At 38.5% G+C, this 15,970-nt stretch overlaps 3 non-coding genes and 1 pseudogene across 3 annotated transcripts; 2 read left to right on the forward strand and 2 right to left on the reverse strand.

The window, feature by feature from the left end:
- Nucleotides 1-301: 301 nt before the first annotated feature.
- LOC135012054 (U1 spliceosomal RNA) lies at nt 302-465 on the forward strand. The gene has a single exon (XR_010211067.1). It is a non-coding gene; the product is annotated as a U1 spliceosomal RNA (small nuclear RNA).
- Nucleotides 466-617: 152 nt separating this feature from the next.
- LOC135011945 (U1 spliceosomal RNA) lies at nt 618-759 on the forward strand (annotated as a pseudogene).
- Nucleotides 760-1,377: 618 nt separating this feature from the next.
- Nucleotides 1,378-1,540, reverse strand: LOC135011902 (U1 spliceosomal RNA). Its single transcript, XR_010210937.1, has one exon. It is a non-coding gene; the product is annotated as a U1 spliceosomal RNA (small nuclear RNA).
- Nucleotides 1,541-1,692: 152 nt separating this feature from the next.
- Nucleotides 1,693-1,856, reverse strand: LOC135011805 (U1 spliceosomal RNA). Its single transcript, XR_010210848.1, has one exon. It is a non-coding gene; the product is annotated as a U1 spliceosomal RNA (small nuclear RNA).
- Nucleotides 1,857-15,970: the final 14,114 nt, after the last annotated feature.

The raw sequence follows: 15,970 nt of genomic DNA on the forward strand, positions 1-15,970 counted from the left end.
ATATGCAGATGAGGGTTCCAGCCAACTTTGGCCCACTGCTTGGATGACATCACCGTATGCAAATCCGTCTTCTGCAGACCTTCTCCCAGGAATGCTTTTACTAGTTGTTGCATTTGGTTTGTTGTTTGGGGGTGCTTCAGTATTAGGCAGCCTTCTGCCCTCCCATGTTCATCTGAAAATATGTGTTCTCCCTGCAGTTGTTGTCCCCAGATGAGAGTTCCCTTGTGCTGCCTCAGTTGAATCTCCTTTACTTGACAGAGATGTGCCTGAGCAGCGGCCCTCCCCAGCCCTATCCCAAATCATACTTATTTTGCATAGGAGATACCATGGTCATGAAGATTGTTCTCCCAGGGTTAGGTTAATTCATTGCATTCTGGGTATGCTGACCCCTGTGATTTCCCCAAATGTGGGAAACTCAACTGCATTATTTGTGGTAGTGGGGGACTGTGTTTGTGCTTTCCTCTGGTCAGCTCTGGTAAAAGTCAGATTTCTTTGTCTCAGATCTTCCTCTAGCCTTGTTCTTCTTTCGAGAGTTCCCTTGTGTTGCCTCAGTTGGATCTCCTTCACTTGACAGGGGGGTGCCCGAGCAGCGACCCTCCCCAGCTCTAGCCCAACTCCTACTTACCTGCCAGGTGAGATACTATGATCATGTAGGTGCTTCTCCCAGGGCAAGGCTCACCCATTGCACTCTGGGTGTGCTGCCCCTGCGATTTCCCCAAATGTGGGAAACTTGACTGCATAATTTGTGTTTCCCCTGGTCGGCTCTCATATAATTCAGATCTCTTTGTCTCAGGTCACTCTCCAGCCTAGTTTGCTGTCTGTTTCCACTTCTTTTTTCTTGAGCCCCTCCCTTCTATACCCTTGTGGACTCTCTTGACTTCTCCTCCTGTCTGCTTACTTTGTGCCTTCCAACGCACAATGCAAACTACAGGTAGTGCTGCAGGGCCCACACCCTTTTACTTGCCTTTCAGAGCAGCTCTGGAGCTGTTACAGTGCCCAGCTGCTGCAAGAAATCAGCTTGAATGCTTCAGGGGCTGGGGCATAGCCAACATGACTGACCCCTAGTTTGCATTAAACACCTCCACCCTCCTTCGGTGTGGGGCTCATGTTGGCTATGCCCCAGCCCCTGAAGCATTCAAGCTGATTTCTTGCAGCAGCTGGGCACTGTAACAGCTCCAGAGCTGCTCTGTAAGGCAAGTAAAAGGGTGTGGGCCCTGCAGCACTACCTGTAGTTTGCATTGTGCATTGGAAGGCACAAAGTAAGCAGACGGGAGGAGAAGTCAGGATAGTGCACAAGGGTATAGAAGGAAGCGGCTGAAGAAAAGAGAAGTGGAAACAGACAGCAAACTAGGCTGGAGAGAGACCTGAGACAAAGAGATCTGAATTATACGAGAGCCGACCAGGGGAAACACAAATTATGCAGTCAAGTTTCCCACATTTGGGGAAATCGCAGGAGCAGCACACCCAGAGTACAATGGGTGAGCCTTGCCCTGGGAGAAGCACCTTCATGATCATAGTATCTCACCTGGCAGGTAAGTAGGAGTTGGTCTAGAGCTGGGGAGGGTTGCTGCTCGGGTACCCCCCTGTAAAGTGAAGGAGATCCAACTGAGGCAGCACAAGGGAACTCTCGAAAGAAGAACAAGGCTAAAGGAAAATCTGAGACAAAGAAATCTGACTTTTACCAGAGCTGACCAGAAGAAATCACAAACACAGCCTCCCACTACCACAAATAATGCAGTCAAGTTTCCCACATTTGGGGAAATCACAGGGGTCAGCATACCCAAAATGCAATGAATGAACCTCACCCTGGGAGAAAAATCTTCATGACCATGGTATCTCCTATGCAAAATAAGTATGATTTGGAATAGGGCTGGGGAGGGCCGCTGCTCATGCACATCTCTATCAAGTAAAGGAGATTCAACTGAGGCAGCACAAGGGAACTCTCATCTGGGGACAACAACTGCAGGGAGAACATATATTTTCAGATGAACATGGGAGGGCAGAAGGCTGCCTAATACTGAAGCACCCCCAAACAACAAACCAAATGCAACAACTAGTGCAAGCATTCCTGGGGGAAGGCCTGCCGCAGATGGATTTGCATATGGTGATGTCATCCAAGCAGTGGGTCAAAGTTGGCTTCAACCCTCGTCTGCATATGAAAAGAGAAAAGGGGCGTGCAGGGCATGGTGGCCTTTTGCGGCGCTTGGCTGACCCCTAGTTTGCATTAAACACCTCCAACCTCCTTTGGTGTGGGGCTCATGTTCAAAGTTCAAAACAGGGTACAACTTGCACGGGTTAATGCTTGCATTGGTTAACTTATTAACATTATCCTTAACATTTATACAGTTGCTAAGTGCCTATTAGTCAAAAGGTTGGTGGTTCAATCCCACCCAGGGACGTAATTGACCTTGTGATCAGATTTTGGTGATATTTAAGTAGACAAGTCAAAATTGCAAACCCCCTCTTATGGTGTAGGGTACCTGGCCTTCTCTGATGTAATCAGAGTTAGATTTGATTAAGTGATTTTATAAAAAATCAGCTAGGAAGCACAATTTAGCAGTGGGTTGCAGAGAAAAAGAAAAATGCTGGCAGAAAAATCCAATTGAGTGATTAAACAGCTCTTCATTTTCTGGCTTTATTTTTATGATAACAAATTTGTTCTCTGAAAAGTGTCCACAAAGCCAAGTATCTGATTAACATCTTTGTAGGGATGGTTTTTCACCTATTACTAAATTAAACTTGCTTCATTGGAAAGGCAGCAAGATGCATCCTCATTTCAATATCTATGGAAATAATACAGGTTGACACCAGGAAACATTAACGCCACTGCATCTTTGCTGTTTTCTCATGTGGAAGTCTGTTTAATGTGAAAACAAGGTGATATCTAATTAGCACACAGGTAAGGAATTAAGAAAATCTTTATTTAAGGGTGAAGATGTTTCTCACAAAATCGTTGCCCCAATGCATCATTGAAATTCAAGCTGGAAAGATGATTTTAATATATCACTTGTACATTTTGTATTGCTCTTCTGGTGACAATGTAGTTTGTTTTTGTCAATTACCATTTTAATAATCGGGTAAAGAAAATTAATTGGATTTTTGAAAGAAAACAATACTGTCAATATACTATTAAAACAAATTAAAATGGTAAAAGTTATTGTACTTTAAGTAAAAATAAAAGAGCAAAAATATCAATCCCAGTTTTGGATTACTTTAATTAACAAAAAAAATGCATATAGCAGAGGATAGTTTCAATCTGCCTACCTCTGGGTTATGGACCCAGCATGCTTCCATTACAGTACTCTGCTGCACATGTAAGTGCAAGAGATCCTGAAGCACTCACTCATCATGGGAAAGTACCAATGTGTTTCTTCATTGGTTGATGGAAGAAACATCTTACAAAAACTCTCCACATTATTGACTTTTTAAAATGTTTCTAGGAATCGTTCTAGATGAATGCTTATTAGCCTTTGTCAGTATATAGTTTTGCAAAGTGTCGCTGTGGCGCAATCAGTTAGTGTGTAAGGCTATTAACCAAAAGGTTGGTGGTTCAATCCCACCCAGGGACTTAATTGACCTTGTTATCAGATTTTGGTGATCTTTAAGTAGACAAGTCAAAATTTCAAACCCCCTGTTATGGTGTAGGGTACCTGGCCTTCTCTGATGTAATCAGAGTTAGATTTGATTCAGTGATTTTATAAAAACAGCTAGGAAGCACAATTTAGCAGTGGGTTGCAGAGAAAAAGAAATATGCTGGCAGAAAAATCCAATTGAGTGATTAAACAGCTCTTCATTTTCTGGCTTTATTTTTATGCTAACTAATTTGTTCTCTGAAAAGTGTCCACAAAGCCAAGTATCTGATTAACATATTTGTAGTGATGGTTTTTCACCTATTACTAAATTAAACTTGCTTCATTGGAAAGGCAGCAAGATGCATCCTCATTTCAATATCTACTGAAATAATACTGGTTGACACCAGGAAACATTAACGCCACTGCATCCTTGCTGCTTTCTCATGTGGAAGTCTGTTTAATGTGAAAACAAGGTGATATCTAATTAGCACACAGGTAAGGAATTAAGAAAATCTTTATTTAAGGGTGAAGATGTTTCTCACAAAATCGTTGCCCCAATGCATCATTGAAATTCAAGCTGGAAAGATGATTTTAATATATCACTTGTACATTTTGTATTGCTCTTCTGGTGACAATGTAGTTTGTTTTTGTCAATTACCATTTTAATAATCGGGTAAAGAAAATTAATTGGATTTTTGAAAGAAAACAATACTGTCAATATACTATTAAAACAAATTAAAATGGTAAAAGTTATTGTACTTTAAGTAAAAATAAAAGCTAAAATATCAATCCCAGTTTTGGATTACTTTAATGAACAAAAAAAAAATGCATATAGCAAAGGATAGTTTCAATCTGCCTACCTCTGGGTTATGGGCCCAGCATGCTTCCAGTGCAGTACTCTGCTGCACATGTAAGTGCAAGAGATCCTGAAGCACTCACTCATCATGCGAAAGTACCAATGTGTTTCTTCATTGGTTGCTGGAAGAAACATCTTACAAAAACTCTCCAGATTATTGACTTTTTAAAGTTTTTCTAGGAAACCTGCGACCCTCCAGCTGCTGTGGAACTACATATCCCAGCATGCCCTGCCTCAGTTTTAGCATACCTTAATAGCAAAACTGTGGCAGGGCATGCTGGGATGTGTAGTTTCACAGCAGCTGGAGGGCCACAGGATGAAGACCCATGTGCTAGAACCAAACCGCAGGTACATTGAATGCTAGCAAGCTGAATGTTTAAATCCTTTTTGTTCCGCAGCATTCCAATGCGGAAGATTCCATGGAACCAGAGATTATTCCATTGAGAAGGACATGCTGCCTGGATGACTGCACTGTGCAAATTAAATCACGGAGCCAGTTGGCTTGTGGGTGGCTCTGGTGACTGGGTGGTTGGGTGGGCGGTGTGTCGGAGGTGGAGCACATGCAAATGAATGTGTATCATCCAGCTAGTGAGAGAGAAAACTCATGCAGGAGTGTGCCTGCTTGTCAGTGAGTTATGCACCTTGCCAGACGTCAAATCTACATGGAGCAACTGGAGGGGACAAGAGCAGGTTTGGAAAATATACACAGAAGAGCATATATGCTGGCGCATTCTCCATGATTGTGTCAGCTTATGTTTTGGTGCACTGCACTTTCCTCCACTAAGTTTTAGCCATTTTGTTTAAACGCAAGTGTAGTTGCTTCTCGCTCTTTTGGCTGTGATATTGTATTGTGGTTGAAGAGTCTGCTGGAGGGATTGTTTTCTTCATTGGCGAGAGACTGAAGATATTCCAGGATGGAAGGCTTGGGAACACTATCCGTTTTTCAGTTGTGGAAGAGTTGAAAGACCGGATTGGACTACATTCTATAGTAAAGGGTATCTTTGTATTTATTAATCCTCCCTTTATATGTGTCTGTCTTTTAATAAAGCTTTGGGCTTGTGATTCCGTCACCCTCTTACACTCCACACCCATAGCCTTATTAACTATTGTATTGTTTAAATGTATAGTGCAGTTCATGATTTATAGTGTAGGCTGACCTGTACTGTAGTTCTTGAACTGTACTATACCGACAGCATTTGTATTGTGTTTTGGCTGTGCTGCAACACAGTACTTATGTGTGTAATGTTTATGTATGTTTTTTTGCTTCTTTATGTCAATAAAGACTGCTTTTTCAATCCAATATCTGAAAACAATCAATGTTTATCTTTGATGGCAATAGAAGTGGTATGATATTTGCTGCTTTTGAAAGGCAATATCTGATATGTCCCCTATCTGGGAACCATATATTAAATGGCTTTTCAGAAAAGGGAGATGGGAGAAGAGCTTTCAGTACTTGTAGGACCGATGCACATTTCCTATTCTAGCCTCCAAAAACAGATTCAGTTGCATTTTCCAGCGTGTTTTGGATGCGCCTTTGCAAATGTCTTACATCGACAAACTTATTTAGTACTATTTTGCAAATAGGGTTACATTGTTGCAACATTGTGTTCCCTAATTGCTTGATTTTTTAAATGCAACAATTGATAAAAACACCTGATAACTGCTCTGCGGAGTCTTATTTTGTGTCTACTTCTTATCTACATTTAATTCCGTACCTCTAATCAAGGCATTTTTAAATGCTGGCGGCTGCCAGGACGTGAGGCCTACCTAGACTTTAGATCTGAATTTGAATGTACTTGTGAACTAACTTAATTTCCTACTTCTAAATTCATTCCTAAATTCACTACTTACATGAATCCTGTAGTTGGGCATTTTGGGACTTCGATTGTGGGCATTGTTGTGTGTCCAGACCAGCAGCAGGTGGTGTGCATTTGCTGGAAAGGCATCGAAGACCTCCGATATGCTGCATCTCCTGATGTGTGTCTCCCTCAAGTGGCTGTCAGCAAATGCCTGCTAGACACCCCATTCCAAGCTGATTGTGACATCACGGAACATGCATCATAGAACAGGCATGCTAAAACATGGGTCTTCAACCTGCGACCCTCCAGCTGCTATGGAACTACACATCCCAGCATGCCCTGCCTCAGTTTTAGCATACCTTATAGCAAAACTGTGGCAGGGCGTGCTGGGATGTGTAGTTTCACAGCAGCTGGAGGGCCACAGGATGAAGACCCATGTGCTAGAGCCAAGCCGCAGGTACATTGAATGCTAGCAAGCTGAATATTTAAATCCTTTTTGTTCCGCAGCATTCCAATGCGGAAGATTCCATGGAACCAGAGATCCTTCCATTGAGAAGGACATGCTGCCTGGATGACTACACTGTGCAAATTAAATCACGGAGCCAGTTGGTTTGTGGGTGCCTCTGGTGACTGGGTGGTTGGGTGGGTGGTGTGTCGGAGGTGGAGCACATGCAAATGATTGTGTATCATCCAGCTAGTGAGAGTGAAAACTCATGCAGGAGTGTGCCTGCTTGTCAGTGGGTTATGCACCTTGCCAGACGTTAAATCTACATAGAGCAGCTGGAGGGGACAAGAGCATGTTTGCAAAATATAGATAGAAGAGCATATATGCTGGCGCATTCTCCATGATTGTGTCAGCTTATGTTTTGGTGCACTGCACTTTCCTCCACTAAGTTTTAGCCATTTTTGTTAAGCTCAAGTGTAGTTGCTTCTCGGCCTTTTGGCTGTGATCTTGTATTGTGGTTGAAGGGTCTGCTGGAGGGAGGGATTGCTTTCTTCATTGGCGAAAGACCAAAGATATTCCAGGATGGAAGGCTTGGGAACACTATCTGTTTTTCAGTTGTGGAAGAGCACAGAGGTCGGATTGGACTACATTCTATAGTAAAGGATGTCTTTCTATTTATTAAACCTCCCCTTATATGTGTCAGTCTTTCAATAAAGCTTCGGGCTTGTGATTCCCTCACCCTCTTACACTCCACACCCATAGCCTTATTAACTGTTGTATTATTGTACAGTTTAAATGTATAGTGCAGTTCATGATTTATAGTGTAGGCTGGCCTGTGCTGTAGTTCTTGAACTGTACTATACCATCAGCATTTCTATTGTGTTTTGGCTGTTCGCAAAACAGATTCGCGCCGAGTTTTGCGAACCTATATATGGGCGTCTTTGAGGATGCCCATGTGTGGGGTGGCGGGCTCGGCGCGGATCTGGTCTACTATGGTCGTTATATAGATGATTTATTTATTATTTGGGCAGGGGATTTACAATCACTTGTTAATTTCACAGACACACTCAATACCAATGAATTTGGACTAAAATTCACATATAAGTATAGCAATACTTCTTTAAATTTTTTGGATATAGACTTGTCCACCGAGGGTAATAAACTGGTTACCAAAACTTTCATAAAACCAGTAGATCAAAATAGATATCTAAATTACAAAAGTGCACACAAACACACTTGGAAATCAAATATCCCAAGGGGTCAACTTGTAAGGTTGCGAAGAAACTGCACAGAACTGTCCACTTTTCAGGCACAGGCATCTAAATTGATGGATTCGTTCCGGGAACAGGGTTATCCCTGTGAATTGTTAGAAAAAGCATATAAGGATGTTACCAAAATGGATAGGGATAGATTACTAGAACCCAGAACTATAGAAGTAAGAAATCAAGAGGAGAATAAGAACAAGGAAAAAAGTTGCCTCTTCTCTACAAAATATAACTGTTGTGCACACCAAATTGGATGTATCATCAAAAGGAATACACAGATGTTACTTTCTGATGAATTAATAAAAACAGATGTAGACCCTAGGGGCACAGTCATCTTTAGACGGGCTGATAATTTAAAATCAAAATTGGTGACTAGCCATTATGAAGGGAAAAAGGCTCAAAATATAGATACAACTTGGCTACCACAAAAACCTAGTGGATTTCATAGGTGTGGTAAATCGGAATGTTTATCGTGTAACTACCTTCCTCGTAAAAGTACAGAATTCCAGTCATTTATGACCAAAGAAAAATTTCCAATAAAAGAATTCATTAATTGCCTATCTACATACGTTATTTATTTATTAACGTGCATGTGTGGCAGACAATATGTAGGTCGTACTACACGTACCATGCATATACGTTTCATGGAACATAGACGTAATATTAGAAAGAACATACAACACCCAGTATCGAACCATATAACTCGGTGCTGTAAAGGTAAATTTGAAGGTATTACAATGGTAGCCATAGAACAAATCGCAATGACTAAACGGGGGGGTAATAGGTATGGGTTATTATGTAGACGCGAAGCGTATTGGATTTTTAAATTAGATACAATGATGCCTAATGGATTAAATGACACTGTTGAATTAAATGGGGTTTAGTGCAAATCAATATATACCAGTTAATTATGTCATACTAGTTTAAATATACTGTTTAGAGTTCCAAGTTAAAAGAGGAATATAGGATGTGAGGTATAAAGGATGTGTGTTTATCTTCTCTTTTTTGGTATTCAACATGGCAACAATTAGTTGTGTTTGTTATATTGAATTCTATAAGTGTAAAACTCAATCTATAATTCATAAGCATAATCTATTATAAAATGAATAGCACTATTAATATGCACTAGGTACTGAGGATTCTAATCAATATATATTATTGATCAATATTATGAGGATATTCTAGATATTTAAATTAATGAAAATTATGTATTGCTGATGTATAAAGCACAATGGGAATAGTGAATATGTGGAGATATGTGTAAAAGGTATATTTTAATTGACAAATTGCTTGTTGAAATTATGTGTGTGACTACGCATTTATATAGAGGATTAGAATTATGCAGATAACTCCACTAATTAAGGATAATTTTTTTGTGCGATACCATTATGTAATACAATGATAGAGTAATTGATTAACCTGCATTAGAACTTTGGTTCTGGACGAGATCCTGTGCTGTGACCTGTGACATATAATGTGGAATTAAAAGGAGGTCTGACACGCAATTCAGCACACGTGTATTAATGAAACAGGAAGACGGAGAGACAGACCCGGCTTATAAACCGGGTAACAACTGAGAGGCTCCATACACACTGAGGAAGCCGCCGAGGTTACATGAAGGCGGAGAAACGCGTATGTGATGACAAGTGAGCTACAGCCGGCCGGCTTATTCATTCACTCCAGGAGACGCTGACTGCCTCTTAAACACCGCACATCTCAGTACCCGGTTTTCCGGACCCCAGTGCTAAGGGGGAATAAGGAGGACTCTCCTTCATCTGAGCTATACAACATCATTATATAGAGGTTGGTGCGTTATCTGGTGTTAAAGGGAGTCTCAAATTACCACGTTCATATAACAGTTTTCTTATCATGCCGCTGTGCTGATACATGGACAGTTTTACATCAGAATTGCCGTATATTCCACACAGAGACTGTTGCTTCATTTTTGCTTCTTAAAGGAAGGATAAATTATACAAGTTTTGTCCAAACAAATTAAACGGATAATACAAGTGGCACTATACAGCGCAGGGACGCCTGCTAAGTTATATCTGTCAACATAAAAAGTCATTCCTATTAGTGGAGTTTATTCTGTTGTGCCTAAATATATAATTATTTTAAAATTTCTTGCTGTGTGCAACAGTTGTGTATTATATACATATTAATTGTTTTATGGATTGAATGTATATTATAAGAAATCCGGCCGGTAACTGTATAATTGCATAATTCCCGCAATTTCATATATATATTATTATTTTTTATTTATTATCTTTTATTTTTTATTTAATTTTATAGACAATAAAATAAAAAAAGTTTTTATTAAATGCTAAGCGCTGTTCCAGATTGTTTTTTCTTGTTTTAAATTAATTGGAGGCTTACAAACCAGGCCCCAGGAATGTGCAGCTAGCGTTTAATTCAAATATCAGCGCCCAATTCTGTTTTTGTCTTTTGCTTTTTACAAATTGGTTTATTTGTGGCAGCTGTATGTTTTAAAGTGATATACACACAGCCATTCGAGCTAATTAATTAATTAACTCACTTGTTCTAGGGAGCACAAAATTGTAGTTGTTTAACATATTTTTGTTTATCTTACATAATTTTATAAAATCAAAATATTCCTTGTTGGTTAAAATAGTTTCTCTGTCTGTGAATAATGTCCATGCTCAGGTGCATTACCCAAAGAATGGAGAGACGTGATAATTACATTAAGGGGAATAAGAAAAGCACCATTGCAATGGACATACCACAGGATGATCTCACCCAAATGCATAAATTATTCAATAATCTTGAACATCTATGCATTACAGAAACTAAACATTGGTGGGACCAGATATCACTACAGAAATATTTAGATGAGGGACTTGTCCCCAGGGGTTTGAGAATCCTCAAAGAATCCACCTTTAAGGAGGATAAAATATTTTCAGAACAGTGGAACAACATATTGGATGTTTGCTCCAGGGATCTCATGAAATTACTAGTGAAATATAGAGAATGTAAAGTCAATGAGATACAATTAGAAATAGAAAAGATACACACATCACTTAAGAGCTATGAAAAATTAGAGGAATTCCTAATAAGAGATGGGAAGGTTAATAAGAAATTAGAAGAATTCGAACAGTCATTGATAGAAAGAAAGGAACACAAAATGGAGAGGGATGTATTGGATTATCAGAGAGAGATGACAAGAACATATAATAAAAGGTCCAAGGTTAATGAAAAAGAATACCATGAATATAGACCCAAACAACAATTTAACAATTCACAAATCCATAGGTACTCTCAATTCATGAAATCAAAAGCTAGAGGGAGGGAAGTACGTACAAACTCAATTGAAAATAGAAGATATAAAGAAAGGTCTGATATAGTATACAAAAATAGATACCATACATTGGATATTAGGAGGGAAGGAGGAGCTATACCTAAAAATAGAAACAGACAATTTCCCAAATACTCAGAAACCGATGATGATCTCCAAACTACACCTGGAGAACCAGTTTTTTTAGGGGGGAACAGATTCCAGCCACAGATAAGGTGGCAGGGATCGCAAGGCCTAAGAAAAAGAAGCAGAAATTTAGAATCAGAGGATGTAGAGGGGGCAGAGGGAAACGAAATGAAAACACCCCGCAAAAGATAACAGATTGTAATATTAACAACAAAAAACCTGGAAAGGGAATTTTCAATTTATCTAACAAAGTACTAAATCATGATGAAATAAAAGTTCTAGAGAAGGGATTAAACTATGCCCCTGCCGCACGACCAAACCTATTTCAGTTATTTGTAGATTTAAACCGGTATGTCCGGATGTTGAGTAGGAAACGATACTTCGCATTAAAACAATTAAAAACCATAAACAGTCAGGAGATGCCCATATTTTTGGATAACAATGATGATAATGCATTAACCATCTTGGAGTCACTTCAGGTGGAGGGAGAGGTTAATCAAGATAAAGAGATGCCTGTCTTTGATATTAAACGTAATCCTTTCAAGAAAATGTCAGATTTTTACCCTCTGACCTATAAGGGTCCATACATAGAAAGTTTCTATAAGTCAACCCTCAATAGCTTTAGGGATATTTGTAATAAAGCGGAAGGCCCAATCTGTGGGGATAACTTGACCCCTGGGGAACGAAAAGCATTATGCTTATTACAAAAAAATCAAGATATCATAATCAAATCTGCTGATAAGGGTGGTGGGGTGGTAATTCTTAATACCAATGATTATGTGACAGAGTGTCATAGGCAATTGGAGAATGAACAATTTTATCGTAAATTGGATGCCAACCCCACCACCCTTTTTCAAAGACAATATGTGTGTCTACTTGAGTCTGCCCTTGGGGACGGTACTATCTCCAAAGAAACATTCAATTTTTTAAGTTGTGCACACCCCATCACTGCCACTTTTTATTATTTACCAAAAATTCATAAGTCACTTTCTAATCCACCAGGTCGTCCTATTATTTCGGGGGTGGGATCTTTAACCAATAATTTATCTTTTTTTGTGGATCATTTTTTACAGGGGCACGTGGAGAGTCTTAAATCATATATAAAAGATACTCAACACTTTCTGAATACAATTAATAAAATAGAATGGAAAAAACATTATTATCTACTTACTTGCGATGTGGAATCGCTTTATTCCAATATCCCTCATGATAGAGGTGTGTTGGCTATTGAACATTATTTAAAGCAAAGTGAAATTTCTGACTCTCTACGTGCCTTCCTTTTAGATTCGATCACATTTATTTTGACACACAATTATTTTGTTTTCGATTCACATTTTTATTTACAGACACGTGGTGCGGCCATGGGGGCCAGATTCGCGCCGAGTTTTGCGAACCTATATATGGGCGTCTTTGAGGATGCCCATGTGTGGGGTGGCGGGCTCGGCGCGGATCTGGTCTACTATGGTCGTTATATAGATGATTTATTTATTATTTGGGCAGGGGATTTACAATCACTTGTTAATTTCACAGACACACTCAATACCAATGAATTTGGACTAAAATTCACATATAAGTATAGCAATACTTCTTTAAATTTTTTGGATATAGACTTGTCCACCGAGGGTAATAAACTGGTTACCAAAACTTTCATAAAACCAGTAGATCAAAATAGATATCTAAATTACAAAAGTGCACACAAACACACTTGGAAATCAAATATCCCAAGGGGTCAACTTGTAAGGTTGCGAAGAAACTGCACAGAACTGTCCACTTTTCAGGCACAGGCATCTAAATTGATGGATTCGTTCCGGGAACAGGGTTATCCCTGTGAATTGTTAGAAAAAGCATATAAGGATGTTACCAAAATGGATAGGGATAGATTACTAGAACCCAGAACTATAGAAGTAAGAAATCAAGAGGAGAATAAGAACAAGGAAAAAAGTTGCCTCCTCTACAAAATATAACTGTTGTGCACACCAAATTGGATGTATCATCAAAAGGAATACACAGATGTTACTTTCTGATGAATTAATAAAAACAGATGTAGACCCTAGGGGCACAGTCATCTTTAGACGGGCTGATAATTTAAAATCAAAATTGGTGACTAGCCATTATGAAGAGAAAAAGGCTCAAAATATAGATACAACTTGGCTACCACAAAAACCTAGTGGATTTCATAGGTGTGGTAAATCGGAATGTTTATCGTGTAACTACCTTCCTCGTAAAAGTACAGAATTCCAGTCATTTATGACCAAAGAAAAATTTCCAATAAAAGAATTCATTAATTGCCTATCTACATACGTTATTTATTTATTAACGTGCATGTGTGGCAGACAATATGTAGGTCGTACTACACGTACCATGCATATACGTTTCATGGAACATAGACGTAATATTAGAAAGAACATACAACACCCAGTATCGAACCATATAACTCGGTGCTGTAAAGGTAAATTTGAAGGTATTACAATGGTAGCCATAGAACAAATCGCAATGACTAAACGGGGGGGTAATAGGTATGGGTTATTATGTAGACGCGAAGCGTATTGGATTTTTAAATTAGATACAATGATGCCTAATGGATTAAATGACACTGTTGAATTAAATGGGGTTTAGTGCAAATCAATATATACCAGTTAATTATGTCATACTAGTTTAAATATACTGTTTAGAGTTCCAAGTTAAAAGAGGAATATAGGATGTGAGGTATAAAGGATGTGTGTTTATCTTCTCTTTTTTGGTATTCAACATGGCAACAATTAGTTGTGTTTGTTATATTGAATTCTATAAGTGTAAAACTCAATCTATAATTCATAAGCATAATCTATTATAAAATGAATAGCACTATTAATATGCACTAGGTACTGAGGATTCTAATCAATATATATTATTGATCAATATTATGAGGATATTCTAGATATTTAAATTAATGAAAATTATGTATTGCTGATGTATAAAGCACAATGGGAATAGTGAATATGTGGAGATATGTGTAAAAGGTATATTTTAATTGACAAATTGCTTGTTGAAATTATGTGTGTGACTACGCATTTATATAGAGGATTAGAATTATGCAGATAACTCCACTAATTAAGGATAATTTTTTTGTGCGATACCATTATGTAATACAATGATAGAGTAATTGATTAACCTGCATTAGAACTTTGGTTCTGGACGAGATCCTGTGCTGTGACCTGTGACATATAATGTGGAATTAAAAGGAGGTCTGACACGCAATTCAGCACACGTGTATTAATGAAACAGGAAGACGGAGAGACAGACCCGGCTTATAAACCGGGTAACAACTGAGAGGCTCCATACACACTGAGGAAGCCGCCGAGGTTACATGAAGGCGGAGAAACGCGTATGTGATGACAAGTGAGCTACAGCCGGCCGGCTTATTCATTCACTCCAGGAGACGCTGACTGCCTCTTAAACACCGCACATCTCAGTACCCGGTTTTCCGGACCCCAGTGCTAAGGGGGAATAAGGAGGACTCTCCTTCATCTGAGCTATACAACATCATTATATAGAGGTTGGTGCGTTATCTGGTGTTAAAGGGAGTCTCAAATTACCACGTTCATATAACAGTTTTCTTATCATGCCGCTGTGCTGATACATGGACAGTTTTACATCAGAATTGCCGTATATTCCACACAGAGACTGTTGCTTCATTTTTGCTTCTTAAAGGAAGGATAAATTATACAAGTTTTGTCCAAACAAATTAAACGGATAATACAAGTGGCACTATACAGCGCAGGGACGCCTGCTAAGTTATATCTGTCAACATAAAAAGTCATTCCTATTAGTGGAGTTTATTCTGTTGTGCCTAAATATATAATTATTTTAAAATTTCTTGCTGTGTGCAACAGTTGTGTATTATATACATATTAATTGTTTTATGGATTGAATGTATATTATAAGAAATCCGGCCGGTAACTGTATAATTGCATAATTCCCGCAATTTCATATATATATTATTATTTTTTATTTATTATCTTTTATTTTTTATTTAATTTTATAGACAATAAAATAAAAAAAGTTTTTATTAAATGCTAAGCGCTGTTCCAGATTGTTTTTTCTTGTTTTAAATTAATTGGAGGCTTACAAACCAGGCCCCAGGAATGTGCAGCTAGCGTTTAATTCAAATATCAGCGCCCAATTCTGTTTTTGTCTTTTGCTTTTTACAAATTGGTTTATTTGTGGCAGCTGTATGTTTTAAAGTGATATACACACAGCCATTCGAGCTAATTAATTAATTAACTCACTTGTTCTAGGGAGCACAAAATTGTAGTTGTTTAACATATTTTTGTTTATCTTACATAATTTTATAAAATCAAAATATTCCTTGTTGGTTAAAATAGTTTCTCTGTCTGTGAATAATGTCCATGCTCAGGTGCATTACCCAAAGAATGGAGAGACGTGATAATTACATTAAGGGGAATAAGAAAAGCACCATTGCAATGGACATACCACAGGATGATCTCACCCAAATGCATAAATTATTCAATAATCTTGAACATCTATGCATTACAGAAACTAAACATTGGTGGGACCAGATATCACTACAGAAATATTTAGATGAGGGACTTGT

The sequence above is a fragment of the Pseudophryne corroboree genome, unplaced genomic scaffold (assembly GCF_028390025.1).
Source record: "Pseudophryne corroboree isolate aPseCor3 unplaced genomic scaffold, aPseCor3.hap2 scaffold_251, whole genome shotgun sequence".
NCBI classification, from domain to species: domain Eukaryota; kingdom Metazoa; phylum Chordata; class Amphibia; order Anura; family Myobatrachidae; genus Pseudophryne; species Pseudophryne corroboree.